Raw genomic sequence first — 12,191 nt, forward strand, 5'->3', positions numbered from 1 at the left:
GTTTCCTACAGCTGTAGATGTCAGAGGTTTCAATTTGATCTAATGTCCTTGTTTTTCTCTCCTCTGTTGTCTTGGCCTAGAAATTCCCTTCTTAAATAGAGCCTGAGCCTCGTGGTTCATTCTTTCAGCTGTTTGCACTGTTACTATACCGGGACCCTGTTGATGTGGTGTTAAAGTGGAAGGGAAGCATCCTATTATCTGGTGATTAAGTCTCGGTGTTTAGTGGGTTGTGACCTTCATAAGTGCTTGTCAGCATCCTCTCTCCCCCACTTAGGTGATACTGGAAGACTCCAAGGTGCTAGAGTTGGAATTTCCCTTCTCCTACCTTCCTTAAGGCTCTGATAAAGCAGTTTCCCTTGATGGTGGGCCTTTGTTATGAAAAACAATGCACTTGAAGGTATTTCAAAATGATTCTTTTCCCCCTAGGCATATTTCAAAATGGATATTTTCCCCCTCCCCCTGAGCCAAACAGAGGGAACTTTTCTCAGATCTTCACTATGAGGACTGGTGGTGCTCCAGGAGGTAAAGTCAAAGAAGCATGTCCTCCCTCACCCCCCACCCCACCTTAGACTGGGCTCTCAGGAGTTGGTAACTCAGGCAGTCCACCTTCAGCCTCCAGCGATTTGTCAGTTACCTTTGTTACCTACAGTACTGGCTGCAGGGCTTCTACTGCAGGTAAGCTGACACGTTCTCAGTATTTAAGCAGGTAAGCTGACACGTTCTCGGTATTTACTAGTCTCTCTGGTAAAGACTAGCCAGTTTTCTGATGGCTGTAAGAAAATGTATTGATTTTAATTTTGTGAAACATTTTTCTTCTTGAGAGGGCTGGAATTGATGGCTTTCAAGCTCTCTACGTGTTACAGCTGAGATTCTAGCAATTTTTTTTTAATGTTTTATTTATTTTTAAGAGAGAGAGACAGAGACAGAACATCAGCAGGGAAGGAGCAGAGAGCAAGGGAGACACAGGATCCAAAGCAGGCTTTAGGCTCTGAACTGATAGCACAGAGTCCGACGCGGGGCTCGAACTCATGAACCACAAGATCATGACCTGAGCCCAAGTCAGACACTTAACCGACTGAGCCACCCAGGCACCCCCTACCAATTTCTTAAAAATCTATTTCAAATACATATTTAAAAACCTATTTCCTTTGGACAAGCCTCATATCTTCACGTAAATTGGTTAAGATCTATATTCAGAAAGGCAAATTTGCCTGCACTGACCTATAGATATTCTACAAAAGTGAGTCTTGAACCACTACTAAACTTTTCCTTTTGACTTTACTTTGCAAAAGTCAACGTCACACCCATGTCTCAGTTTCTACACCTGTGAAACAGGTATGCTGTTTTGTATAATTCTGGCCGATGCATGTTGTAGAATTGCTTCCCAGCGGTAGAGGGAAGTATTGGCCTGGGTATTTCTAGAAAAGGTAATGCAGAGACCTCAAGTAACTGCTGGCACTGGGGCAAATGGAGAATCAATCCCGAGATTTTTTTTTTCTCCTTATCAGTTCAGACAAGTTCCTTAATTCTTTAATTTGCATTGGGAATCTAGCTTTCAGGGTCCCAGGCTTGAAATTAAACAGGGACCACTCTAAGTGCTTAGAGACCCATTACTGGCTGGAGTTCTTTTCAGAGGTGGAATTTTCCCTTCCATCAAGCTTCTTGCTAGTGTTTCATTTCCCTTCCTTGTCTCCTGTGTTATGTAGTTCTCCACTTCTTTGACAAAGAAGATGAAAGCAATTATACAAAGGACTGCCCAGGGCTCTGCCATACAACAAACAATTGCAGTGGACTCAGGAGAAAGAGGCTTACTCTGGACCAAAGAGATTTTCTCCAATATCTTGAGACTAGAACATCATTCTGTCTTATTTTACAAGTTCAAATTGAAGTTTGAGACGTCAGGTCTAGCTCATAATGTAAGTCTTTATCAGTGCTTGATTACTACCTGGGATCAAATTTCTCCCTTCCTCTTGGAGTTAGGATGATGGAGAAGTCTGCAGAGAGAGCTTGGAAATTGTTAGCACCAATAACAAATGAGCTGGTCCTTCAGGACCAAGGAGCTAAATGCGAGTTCCTTAATAAACCACTATGTGATGCAGAATAAATTAAATTACATCACTTAAATAATTGGCAAAGCTATTGGCAAGCTGTTCCTAAAGCCTAAAGTAGCCCAAACATTATAAATTGTGGCACCACATGCTGGCTTGAGAAGTTTTTTTGTTTTTGTTTTTGTTTTTCTTACTATAAGCTTCATTATGTCATTATTTCTGAAACCGCAATCAGACATCTGAACTGTAGACTTTGCTGTGGTTGCACTGCCTTCTTGAACATTAATTATCTCAGTTCAGAGATTAGAAGGTAATTTTGGCTTTAGCTGGCTGAACTCAGCTGAATTTAGCTGGTGGAATAAAGACAACATGTCCTCATGTTTCCTAAGTATTATCCATACTAACAACAATTTCAATATTTATCCAGAGACAGATGAAATAATGGCCTAGCAAATCTTTGCCATACACATATTTCAACAGCGACTGTAAAAAGAGCTCACACATCATACTCAGCTCTGTTCCCAAAATACATTTTTTGACAGAAGGAAAAATTTGACCATCGCACTGCATGGTGATGGGACTCATCTCTCTATAAAGGTTTGATGAAATGCCTTTGACCCTTGTCATTGACCACAGAAAGGAGAAAAAGAGAAAAATAAATTCTATCATTACAGAAAATGGGCTTCTCTGGGAATCTGGTACATCCAGCCACAGGGTCTATGCTCCTTTGCTTTGCCCTACCCCCAGATGAAAGAGCTTCCTGGAACAAGGTCAGATGGAAAAGAGGGCTGGCCTGAGGTGGAAGTGGAAGAAAATTGACAAGGGATGATAACACTAAAGGCTAGGCAGTCATAGGTAAAATCTGTGACCCAAACCATGTAAATAGGACAAGGGCATGTCACATCATCTTTGAAAGATTCAATTCTACCCACATGGATTGAATATCTGTTGTAGCCAATTTTCAAATTCATGCAGACCATAAAGATGTTCACTGGTTCTCAAAACGTCTGTTGACTGTAGCTCCACATAAGAATGCCATTTCCTGCCTTCTGCCATGCCTGAGGCCTCTGACCCAAACTGTTACGTCTGAGACACTACCTGTGTCCATTGATTTTGAGGAATATTTTCATAAAACTAATATCACTGTGATTTCCCCATAAAAACGGAACCAAGTAGGAATGAAAAAGATGGATAGATGGATAGGAATGAAAAAGATGGTCTCTTGCTACCCCTCACTCAATCTCAGATCTCAGAGAGAACACATTGGTAACTGCATCTGTCAGCACCTTGATCTTGGACTTCTAGCCTCCAGGACTGTGAGAAAATATACTCTGTTGTCAGAGCCACGCCGTCTGTGGTGTTTGGTTAGAGCAGCCCTAGCAAACTAATACAGCACTGTGGATTTGAGAATTTGAGAAGAGTTTTGCTATTTTTTTTTTAATTTAAAACTTTAAAAAGTGTAATATGCTCATTGTGGGGCGCCTGGGTGGCTCAGTTGGTTAAGCGCCAGACTTTGGCTCAGGTCATGACCTCACAGTTCACGGGTTCGAGCCCTGCGTCGGGCTCTGTGCTGACAGCTGAGTCTGGAGCCTGCTTCAGATTCTGTGTCTCCTTCTTTCTCTCTGCCCCTTCTTGGCTCACACTCTGTCTCTCTCTCAAAAATAAATAAACATTAAAAAATAATTTAATAAATAAATTAATTAAAAATGTAATATGCTCATTGTAAAAACTTCCAGTGATATTCAAGTATCTGAGGGGGAAGGTTAAAATGTTCCCCTAACCTTGTCTGTCAGCCCCACTACCCAGAAGTAAACAACCACTGTCTTGTAGGTGTCCTTACAGATAGTTCTCTAAACACCCACATGCATGTGTATGTTGGTTTTGTTCTGATTTGTTTTGGCTTTATAAAAATAAGAATCACTGTATGCGTATTACTTGTCAACTTGATTTTATTCTCTTCTTTTTTTAGTAGGCTTCACGCCCAATGTGGGGCCTGAGCTCACAACCCTGAGATCAAGAGTCACATGCTCTAACGACAGCCGGCCAGGCACTCCTTGATTCTTTTGTTAAAAATTGATCATAGCTCACGGACATGTAAGCCTAGGTTCTTGGTTGCAAACAACAGAAACCTCCTCTGGTTAATTTAGGCAGAAAAAGCAAAGGCAGAACCCTAGCTCTGAAAACATACAGAGCTAAACATTTCTTAAACAAGCAGAAGTCATGTCAGAATCAAGTCAGAGCAGAGATCTGTAATCTAGTAACACATTCTGGGAGAGGATGTAGGGAAATGGCATTACCCACTGCTGGTGGCAGCATAAGTTGGCATAACTTTTCCAGATGGCAATTTTGTAATACCTCATCAGAATTCCAATGCACATACCCTTTGAGAACTTTGTCCTACAGAAATTTTGGCAAAGATATGAAAAGCATCCAAGTACAAGAGCATTCACAGCGGCATTGTTAGTAATAGCAAAGGACTGTCAGCCACCTAAATGTCCATCCAGAGAAACTGATTGGAGTATGATATATTTGTACAGTTTACTCTAAAACTATCAAAGAATGAACATGTTCCTGACACACTGATAGAGAATGTGCTCCCAGAAGCAGCTTATATAGAATGTTGCCATTTTAGAAGAAAAAAAAAAAAAAGAAGAAGAAAGAAAAAAAAGAAGATATGCATACTGTCAAATATGTCCAGAAAATATGCCTGAAAGGATACACACAAAATTAGTAACATTGGAAAAGAAAACTAGGTGTTAAGAGGACAGGGATAAGACGGACTAGAAAAAGGAGGGGGACCTCTCATTATATATCTTCTGTACTCTGTGAATTTTGTGGTTTTTTTTTTTTTTTTAAGTTCATTTTGAGAGAGAGAGAGAGAAAGAGCGTGTGTGACCAGGGGAAGGCCAGATACAGAGGGAGAGAGAGAATCCCAAGCAGGCTCCATGTAGTTAGTGCACAGAGCCATCAGATGCGGGGCTCAAACCCACGAAAGCGTGAGATCATGACCTGAGCCGAAATCAAGAGTTGGATGTCTAACTGACTAAGCCACCCAGGTGCCCCTGCACCACAACAAATTCTATGGCAAACATTTTCCCATATCAGTGCACACAGCTTCACATTTTTTCGAATAGCTGCATGCGGTTCTGTCGTCCTTACTGAAAATTCTGTAAATCCTTACTGAATATTTGTGTATTTGCATAGGATATGAATATTTGCTGATGAACTTTAATGACTTTTTTAACGTTGCCATTATAAATAATACTACAACAAACATCTTTGAATATATAGTCTTTATCATATTAGTGTATGCACATGGGCACACATATAGAACTTTTTGTGAAATGAGGAAGTGTGACAAAATCACATAAAATCATATCTATAGTATGAACTATAAAATCTGTACAACAAAACTTGTTTTCAAGAAAAGATTTGAGGAAGTATGACAAAATGAAAAGGGTGTTGTAACCCAACTTGGAGTATGAAAGGAACATGTGAGTGTGAACTCATAAAATCTTGAGTTGTTTCAATTATTAATTTTAAATTTTTGTTTAATTTTTGTTTTAGACAGAGAGGGGGTGGGGGAGGGGCAGAGAGAGAGAATCTTAAGCAGTCTCCCTGCTCGGCAGGGAGCCAATGTGAGGCTTGATCTTCCCACTGTGATATCATGACCCCGCTGAAAGGAAGAATCCAGTGCTTAACTGACTGAATTGCCCAGGTGTGCTATTCCAGTTATTAGATGAGGGTCAGGAAAGATGTTGGTTAAGCAATGACACATAACTATGAGCCCAAAAGAAAACGATCTTCAAATCCAGAAAGTAAGCAAGAGATTGAGAATAGACGAAAAAAATACATGAATATCTTGTTTTGAGAGGTTAAGTTACTGTCTTTGAGTAGCTCCTTAATAAAAACTAAAAATGATCAGAATCATACCTAAAATCTCAAGGTATAACTTGTTATTCCAAACAGAATCTGTGTAATTTATTTCTAAACCTAGAAAATTCGCAAATTCACCTCTTCATTCTCCTGAATTGAATCCAACTTTCCTTAAGTGCAGCATTAAAACATAAAGTTGGAATTATTATATGATAATTAAAAAAATTTTTTTTAAATGTTTATTTAGTTTTAAGAGAGAGCAAGAACACAAACAGGGGAGGGGCAGAGAAAGTGCGACACAGAATCTGAAGCAGGCTCCAGGCTTCAAGGTTGTCAGCAGACGGCCCAACCGCAGGCTCGAATCCATGAACTGTGAGATCATGACCTGAACCGAAGTTGGACACTTAACCGACTGAGCCACTCAGGCGCCCCATATTATGTAATACTCTTACTTTTTCTAATTCGTTTTGATATGCCAGTATTTCTTTCATTGCAAAATATGATATTTTGACTTCATTTTGGGCTTCTGTTCTTCACATGGACCCTAACCTCGATGCTGAATTGTCACATATAGCCTGCCAGTATTATCACATGCTTATTTCCATTATGGCTCATAACTGTTCTGTTTATTATTAAAAGAACTTTTTTTTATGTTTATTTCTTTTGAGAGAGACAGAGAGAGTGTGAGCAGGGGAGGGGCAGGAAGAGGGGGAGAATCTCAAACAGGCTTTGTGCTGTGAGCGCAGAGCCTGTTGTGGGGCTCGAACACCTGAAACCGTGAGATCGTGACCTGAGCCAAAACCAAGAGTCGAATGATCAACCGACTGAGCCACCTAGGTGCCCCTGTTCTGTTGTTTAAAATAGAGATGGGGGGGGCGCCTGGGTGGCGCAGTCGGTTAAGCGTCCGGCTTCAGCCAGGTCACGATCTCGCGGTCCGTGAGTTCGAGCCCCGCGTCAGGCTCTGGGCTGATGGCTCAGAGCCTGGAGCCTGTTTCCGATTCTGTGTCTCCCTCTCTCTCTGACCCTCCCCCGTTCATGCTCTGTCTCTCTCTGTCCCAAAAATAAATAAACGTTGAAAAAAAAAAATAAAAAATAAAATAAAAAAAAAAATAAAATAGAGATAGGGGCGCCTGGGTAGGTCAGTCGGTTAGGCATCTGACTCTGGCTCAGGTCAGGATCTCACCGTTCGTGAGTTCGAGCCCCACATCGGGCTCTGTGCTGACAGCTCGGAGCCTGGAGCCTGCTTCCGATTCTGTGTCTCCCTCTCTTGCTGCCCCTGCCCCACTCATACTCTGTCTCTCTCTCTCTCAAAAATAAATAAACATTTAAAAAAATTTTTTTAAATAAAATAGAATAGAGATAGAGGAAGTCTTCAGATTGAAAAGCAGTATCAGATGCAATGGTTTCCTAACATCTTTGCTCGACTTGTTTTTCCAGTAGATAGAATCACTAATATCTGTACAATTGTCAGTACGTGACATTGACGGTATCCCTCATGTAAAAAATTAATAAAAAGGTAACTGGGTCGGTGCATGGTTTGAAATTCCACAAGTAACAAGACTTTGCTGATCCTGTCTTCCTGCTGTCGAACCCCTCTGTTTAAAAGTGTTAAAAATGACTGGGTGGCTCAGTCATGATCTCACGGTTCATGGGTCATGGCTTTGAGTTCTGCATTGGGCTCCATGCTGACAGTGCAGAGCCTGCTTGGGATTCCCTCGCTCTCCCTCTCTTTACTCCTCCCCCACTTGCATGTGCTTGCTCTCTCTCAAAATAAATAAACTTTAAAAAAAACAGGGAAGACAAATCGAGATCATCCGTTTAGCATGAATCCCTTTACAATGCCTGCTAACTGGCAGCTGTGGGTGGTTACTGCTTTTATGTCAAAACCCAGAAGGCAAGTTAACTGCAAGACAATTTTCATTTAGATGAGGTTGTGAGACTGCTCACTGGTGGTATTATAACCTTATTGATGAGAAAAGCATTCAGAACTGCGCATTCAGAACTGCGCAGAGGAAGGGTGTGGTAACGATTACCATATTGGATTACCACAATGATTACTTCCAACGGGTGGGTATACACTGGAACGGGGCGGTACCTGACTCCCCAGTACGTGACGAAAACCCACAGAAGAGAAAAGAGAAAATGCGTCATAACATACAGATAAAATGGTGCCCTCAGCGTATCCAGCGGTAGAGAACAGGCTCTGCCTTTGAAAACCTACATTGACAGCTGGCTGAGTGGCCCAGATAAACCCTGCTGTATTGAACATTTCTATGATTTCTATGATTACATGATTTCTATGATTACAGTTTAATAAAACCCTCTTGGCTCCTGAAACTAAAATATGAGCGGAAGGAACAAGGGTGGGAAGTACCTAATTTGGGACCTTTTCAGCACAAATCTCAATTTTTGTAAGACTACTATCATTCGCTAATTTTGTGTAAAACTTAAGAAACAAGCAAGGAGGTGGGACACCTGGGTGGCTCAGTTGATAAAGCATCTGACTTTGGCTCACGTCATGATCTCATAGTCTATGGGGTTCAAGCCCCACATCGGGCTGGCTGCTGTCAGTGCGGAGCCTGCTTCAGATACTCTGCTCCCCTCTCTCTCTACCCCTCCCCGGCTCATGCTCTGTCAAAAATAAACAAACTTAAAAAAAATAATAAAAAATAAAGAAGAAAGAAACAAGCAAGGAGGAGAAAAAGGAAAATTAAGCCATGACAGAGCTCTTTAGTTTGTTTTGGAGCAATTAATTTTTAAACTTCGTTAACAACTCAGACAGAAAACCCAACCAAATTCACAGGTACTTGTGGAAAAGTGGAGAACTTGGAGGGGATAGAAAGGCTTGGGGGTTTAGAGATACAGTAATTATATTGCTTTATATCCTATAGCGTTTACAATCTGAACAGATTTGTTTGCTTTCTAATTCCCTGCATTCTTTATAAAAGATAAAGAAATATACAGTGTGAGGAATGTGATTTATAATAGCATCATTATTCCGTAATTGAAAAAACCCTGCGTTTGGTTGTCTGGTAGAATATGCCCATCAGAAATAACCTGTAGCTCTGGAGGCCAGTGGGTTGCTATGACAACCAGACAAAAGAGTTTAATAATAGCTCTCCCTCAAAGCTGGAAAATTGACAAAAAGATGAGATTTCTAAATGCAAGTGTTTCTCATATAAATGCAAACAAGCACCAAATACGTTTATTTCTTTGCTCAACAAATATTCGTTGAATGCTGATGCTGTGCCTGGCTATGTTAGGAGCTGAGGCAAAGACAGACGTGGTCCCTCCATGATGGAGTTCACATTCTAGAGCAGGAGACAGATAATAAAGAGTAAACAAATCAATAAACTGAATAATTCCCGCATGTGAGAAGGTCCTACAGGAAAGAAAGTAATTGGGTTGTGATACTAAACCAGAGGTATCTAGTGCAGAAAATGCAGAAGGACCCAGTCACGGCATATACTAAAAATCGTGTCTTTGGGCTTATAGGAGATCTAAAAGAAGTGAAATAGAAAATGGAGTCTTAGAATCTTTATTAACGTAGGGATAGAAACAGAACTACTAACTGAAGTATTACTCTTTACTTGCTGATAGAGTTTAGGGTACTATATAAAAACAAGGGTTGTTTGAACGTGTTTTTAAAATAAATATGGGTATTTGTAATGAAAATTGTAATGATAAAAACTATATCACAAACTTGACAGAAGCGGTTATTCAAAATGTTCTCTGCAGCTGTTTTGAAGTTTTCACAAACACAGAAAGTGACACTTTATGTGTAAATTGAATAAACTATGATTAACCGGAAGTCAGTACAAGAATTCAGCAAGAAACTAGGTTTTGAATAGACTATTGTGGCTAACTGTCTGGGCTTCAACAGAGGGGGAGACGAATAGATTTATATTCACACAGCACTGCCAAAGATGATTGAGGGACAGAAAATGCTAGAATGTTGCTAAATAGCTGAGCTTGTTCTAAGAAACTTCCAGTTTTCATCATTACTCTGTGATTCTGATATCTTTTCTTTTCTTTTTAACAGAAGCAACATTTGCTGTTTAAGATAATTAATACTACCATTGATTATACAGAGCCATTTGTCAGTACTCTATTCTTTCCTCTCAGGAAGTGGAAACATTCCATGATATAATGCCAACACTAGACTTTGGCTAATGATCTAGGGTTTCAGTATACACATAGTCTACGAAGCTTTATTTAGTCAAAACAAGATGAAGTGCCTTTCCTTGCCTTTTCTGTTCAGGGCAGCAGCAAGAGCCCAGGGAGCTCCCCAAGGCTTTCTGGAGTGGAAGGCCCAGTCCATGTTACGCGGATTGCAATAACCCCCGGGGATGGTGTTATCCCTTTGGCTGCCATGTGATAACATCTGGCCTGACAGATGGTGTGGTAGAGATTGCTATTTAACCTAATAGCCTTTCTCCTCCATTCTATAAGAAGGAACCCCTGAATTTTAATTCAATCCACGTTGTTCTAGAATAAAGACTACCTCTTTTAGGCAGTCTTCAAGTTAGGTATGCCTATGTGGTTAAGATCTGGTGTAGGTCATGTGACTGGAAGTGATGTGTACAACTTCCTTTATAAGATAGGCTCATGCCTTTCCCTTCCCCTTCCTCTTTTCTTGATGGCTGGAATATGGACACAAGTATAAACTGGTTTAAACCGTGTGGACCAGGACATAACCCCAAGAATGGCAGAATGGGGAAACAGAAAAGCCTGGGTCTCAGGGGATTTTCTAGATGAGGGGCAAAAACACAACATATTGGACTTTTATAGGAAAAACTTATTTAAATAACTACTGGGTCTCTATTACAAACAACCAGACCTACATTCCAGCCAATATACAAAGTGAGAGAAAACATTAGGTCTTCTCTAAACAGAGAAAGCCCTGAAGACACTGAGACTCTATCTAGATCAGGCTGTGCCTGAAGTAAGTTCCCTTGCTGGATTTTTCTGTTAAAATAGGCAAAAAAGAACAAAAAAAAAAAATCTACTGAATTTTCTTAACATGATCTATGTTAAGGTAATGTTGCTTACAATTGAGTCCTGGCTCTTCTCTTCCTCTAAGGCACAAACATTTGTTTGAAAGAAATTATTTTGCCTGACACATAAAGTCCCTTTTTGCTAGTTTCCCTAGAATTAACAAATAGTTTGCCCCAAAACAATATTTGATTAAGATATGGTGTTTCTAAGCAGCAATTTTAACTTTGGAGGTGAGAGTGTAAAAGGTTGAGTCCATTAGGTGACAACAGACTAGGTTGTTTTAAGAGAAAAGGGGTCTCACATACAGATGGGATGTTATATATAACAATATGTTCCCTACTCTCTCTGTGCCTTGGACCACGTGGAGTCCTCAAGGTTATATACGTAAGGAATGGCAGTTTGATGAAACAGATCCAGGTGACAAATGGCTCAGTCAAGAAGGGGATCTTTTTCCTGTTCTACACAAAACCTATTGCCTCCATGGCAGCTTCTGTGAACATTATCTCGTTTATTATTATGTAAAAAATCAATTGGTTTGTATATATTCTATGCTCTTGTTGGTTTTAAAAGAAACATTAACTCTTACATTTCTACCGTGAGTCACATTTTCTGTAAATAATTTTGCTTCCTAACCTTCCCTGCTTTATCATATTTGCTATAATGAATGTTTCTTTAAAATTAGATGAAAAGGGCCTTGACCTTTTTAAACAGATAAGGGAAGGAGAGACTGTCACATGTATTCTTACCTCAGTTAAGATGAGCAGAAGTGTCCTGTCATCTTTGACATTATAAAATTATAACAAATTTGCCTTTTTCTTGAGAATAAATCAAGGGGTGCCTGGGTGGCACAGTTGGTGGAACATCTGACTCTTGATTTTGGCTCAGGTCATGACCCCAAGGTCGTAGGATCGCGCCCCACATTGGGCTCCTCACTGGGCATGGAAGCTGCTTAAGATTCTCCCTCTCTTTCTCTCCCTGCTCACGCTTTCTCTAAAATTTAAAAAAAAAAAATTTTTTTTAATTTAAAAAAGAAATAGATCAAAAGCTTTCCCCAGATTCTCAAAAACATCAGGTACAGAAACTTTAAAAATCTCTGCTTAACTAAAATCAATGAAAAGAGCTATTATAATTTAATTTCTTTCTTTAATCCATATATAAACAAGCCAATTGCTAAATTAGCTTCTAGTTTATCCTTTTGGAAACCCTAACGACACTTATCATTCAAACTTAGAACTTATAAAAATTTGGGTTACACTTTTCAGACTACAG

The sequence above is a fragment of the Puma concolor genome, chromosome A1 (assembly GCF_028749965.1).
Source record: "Puma concolor isolate L17-30 chromosome A1, mPumCon1.1.hap2, whole genome shotgun sequence".
Lineage (NCBI taxonomy): Eukaryota > Metazoa > Chordata > Mammalia > Carnivora > Felidae > Puma > Puma concolor.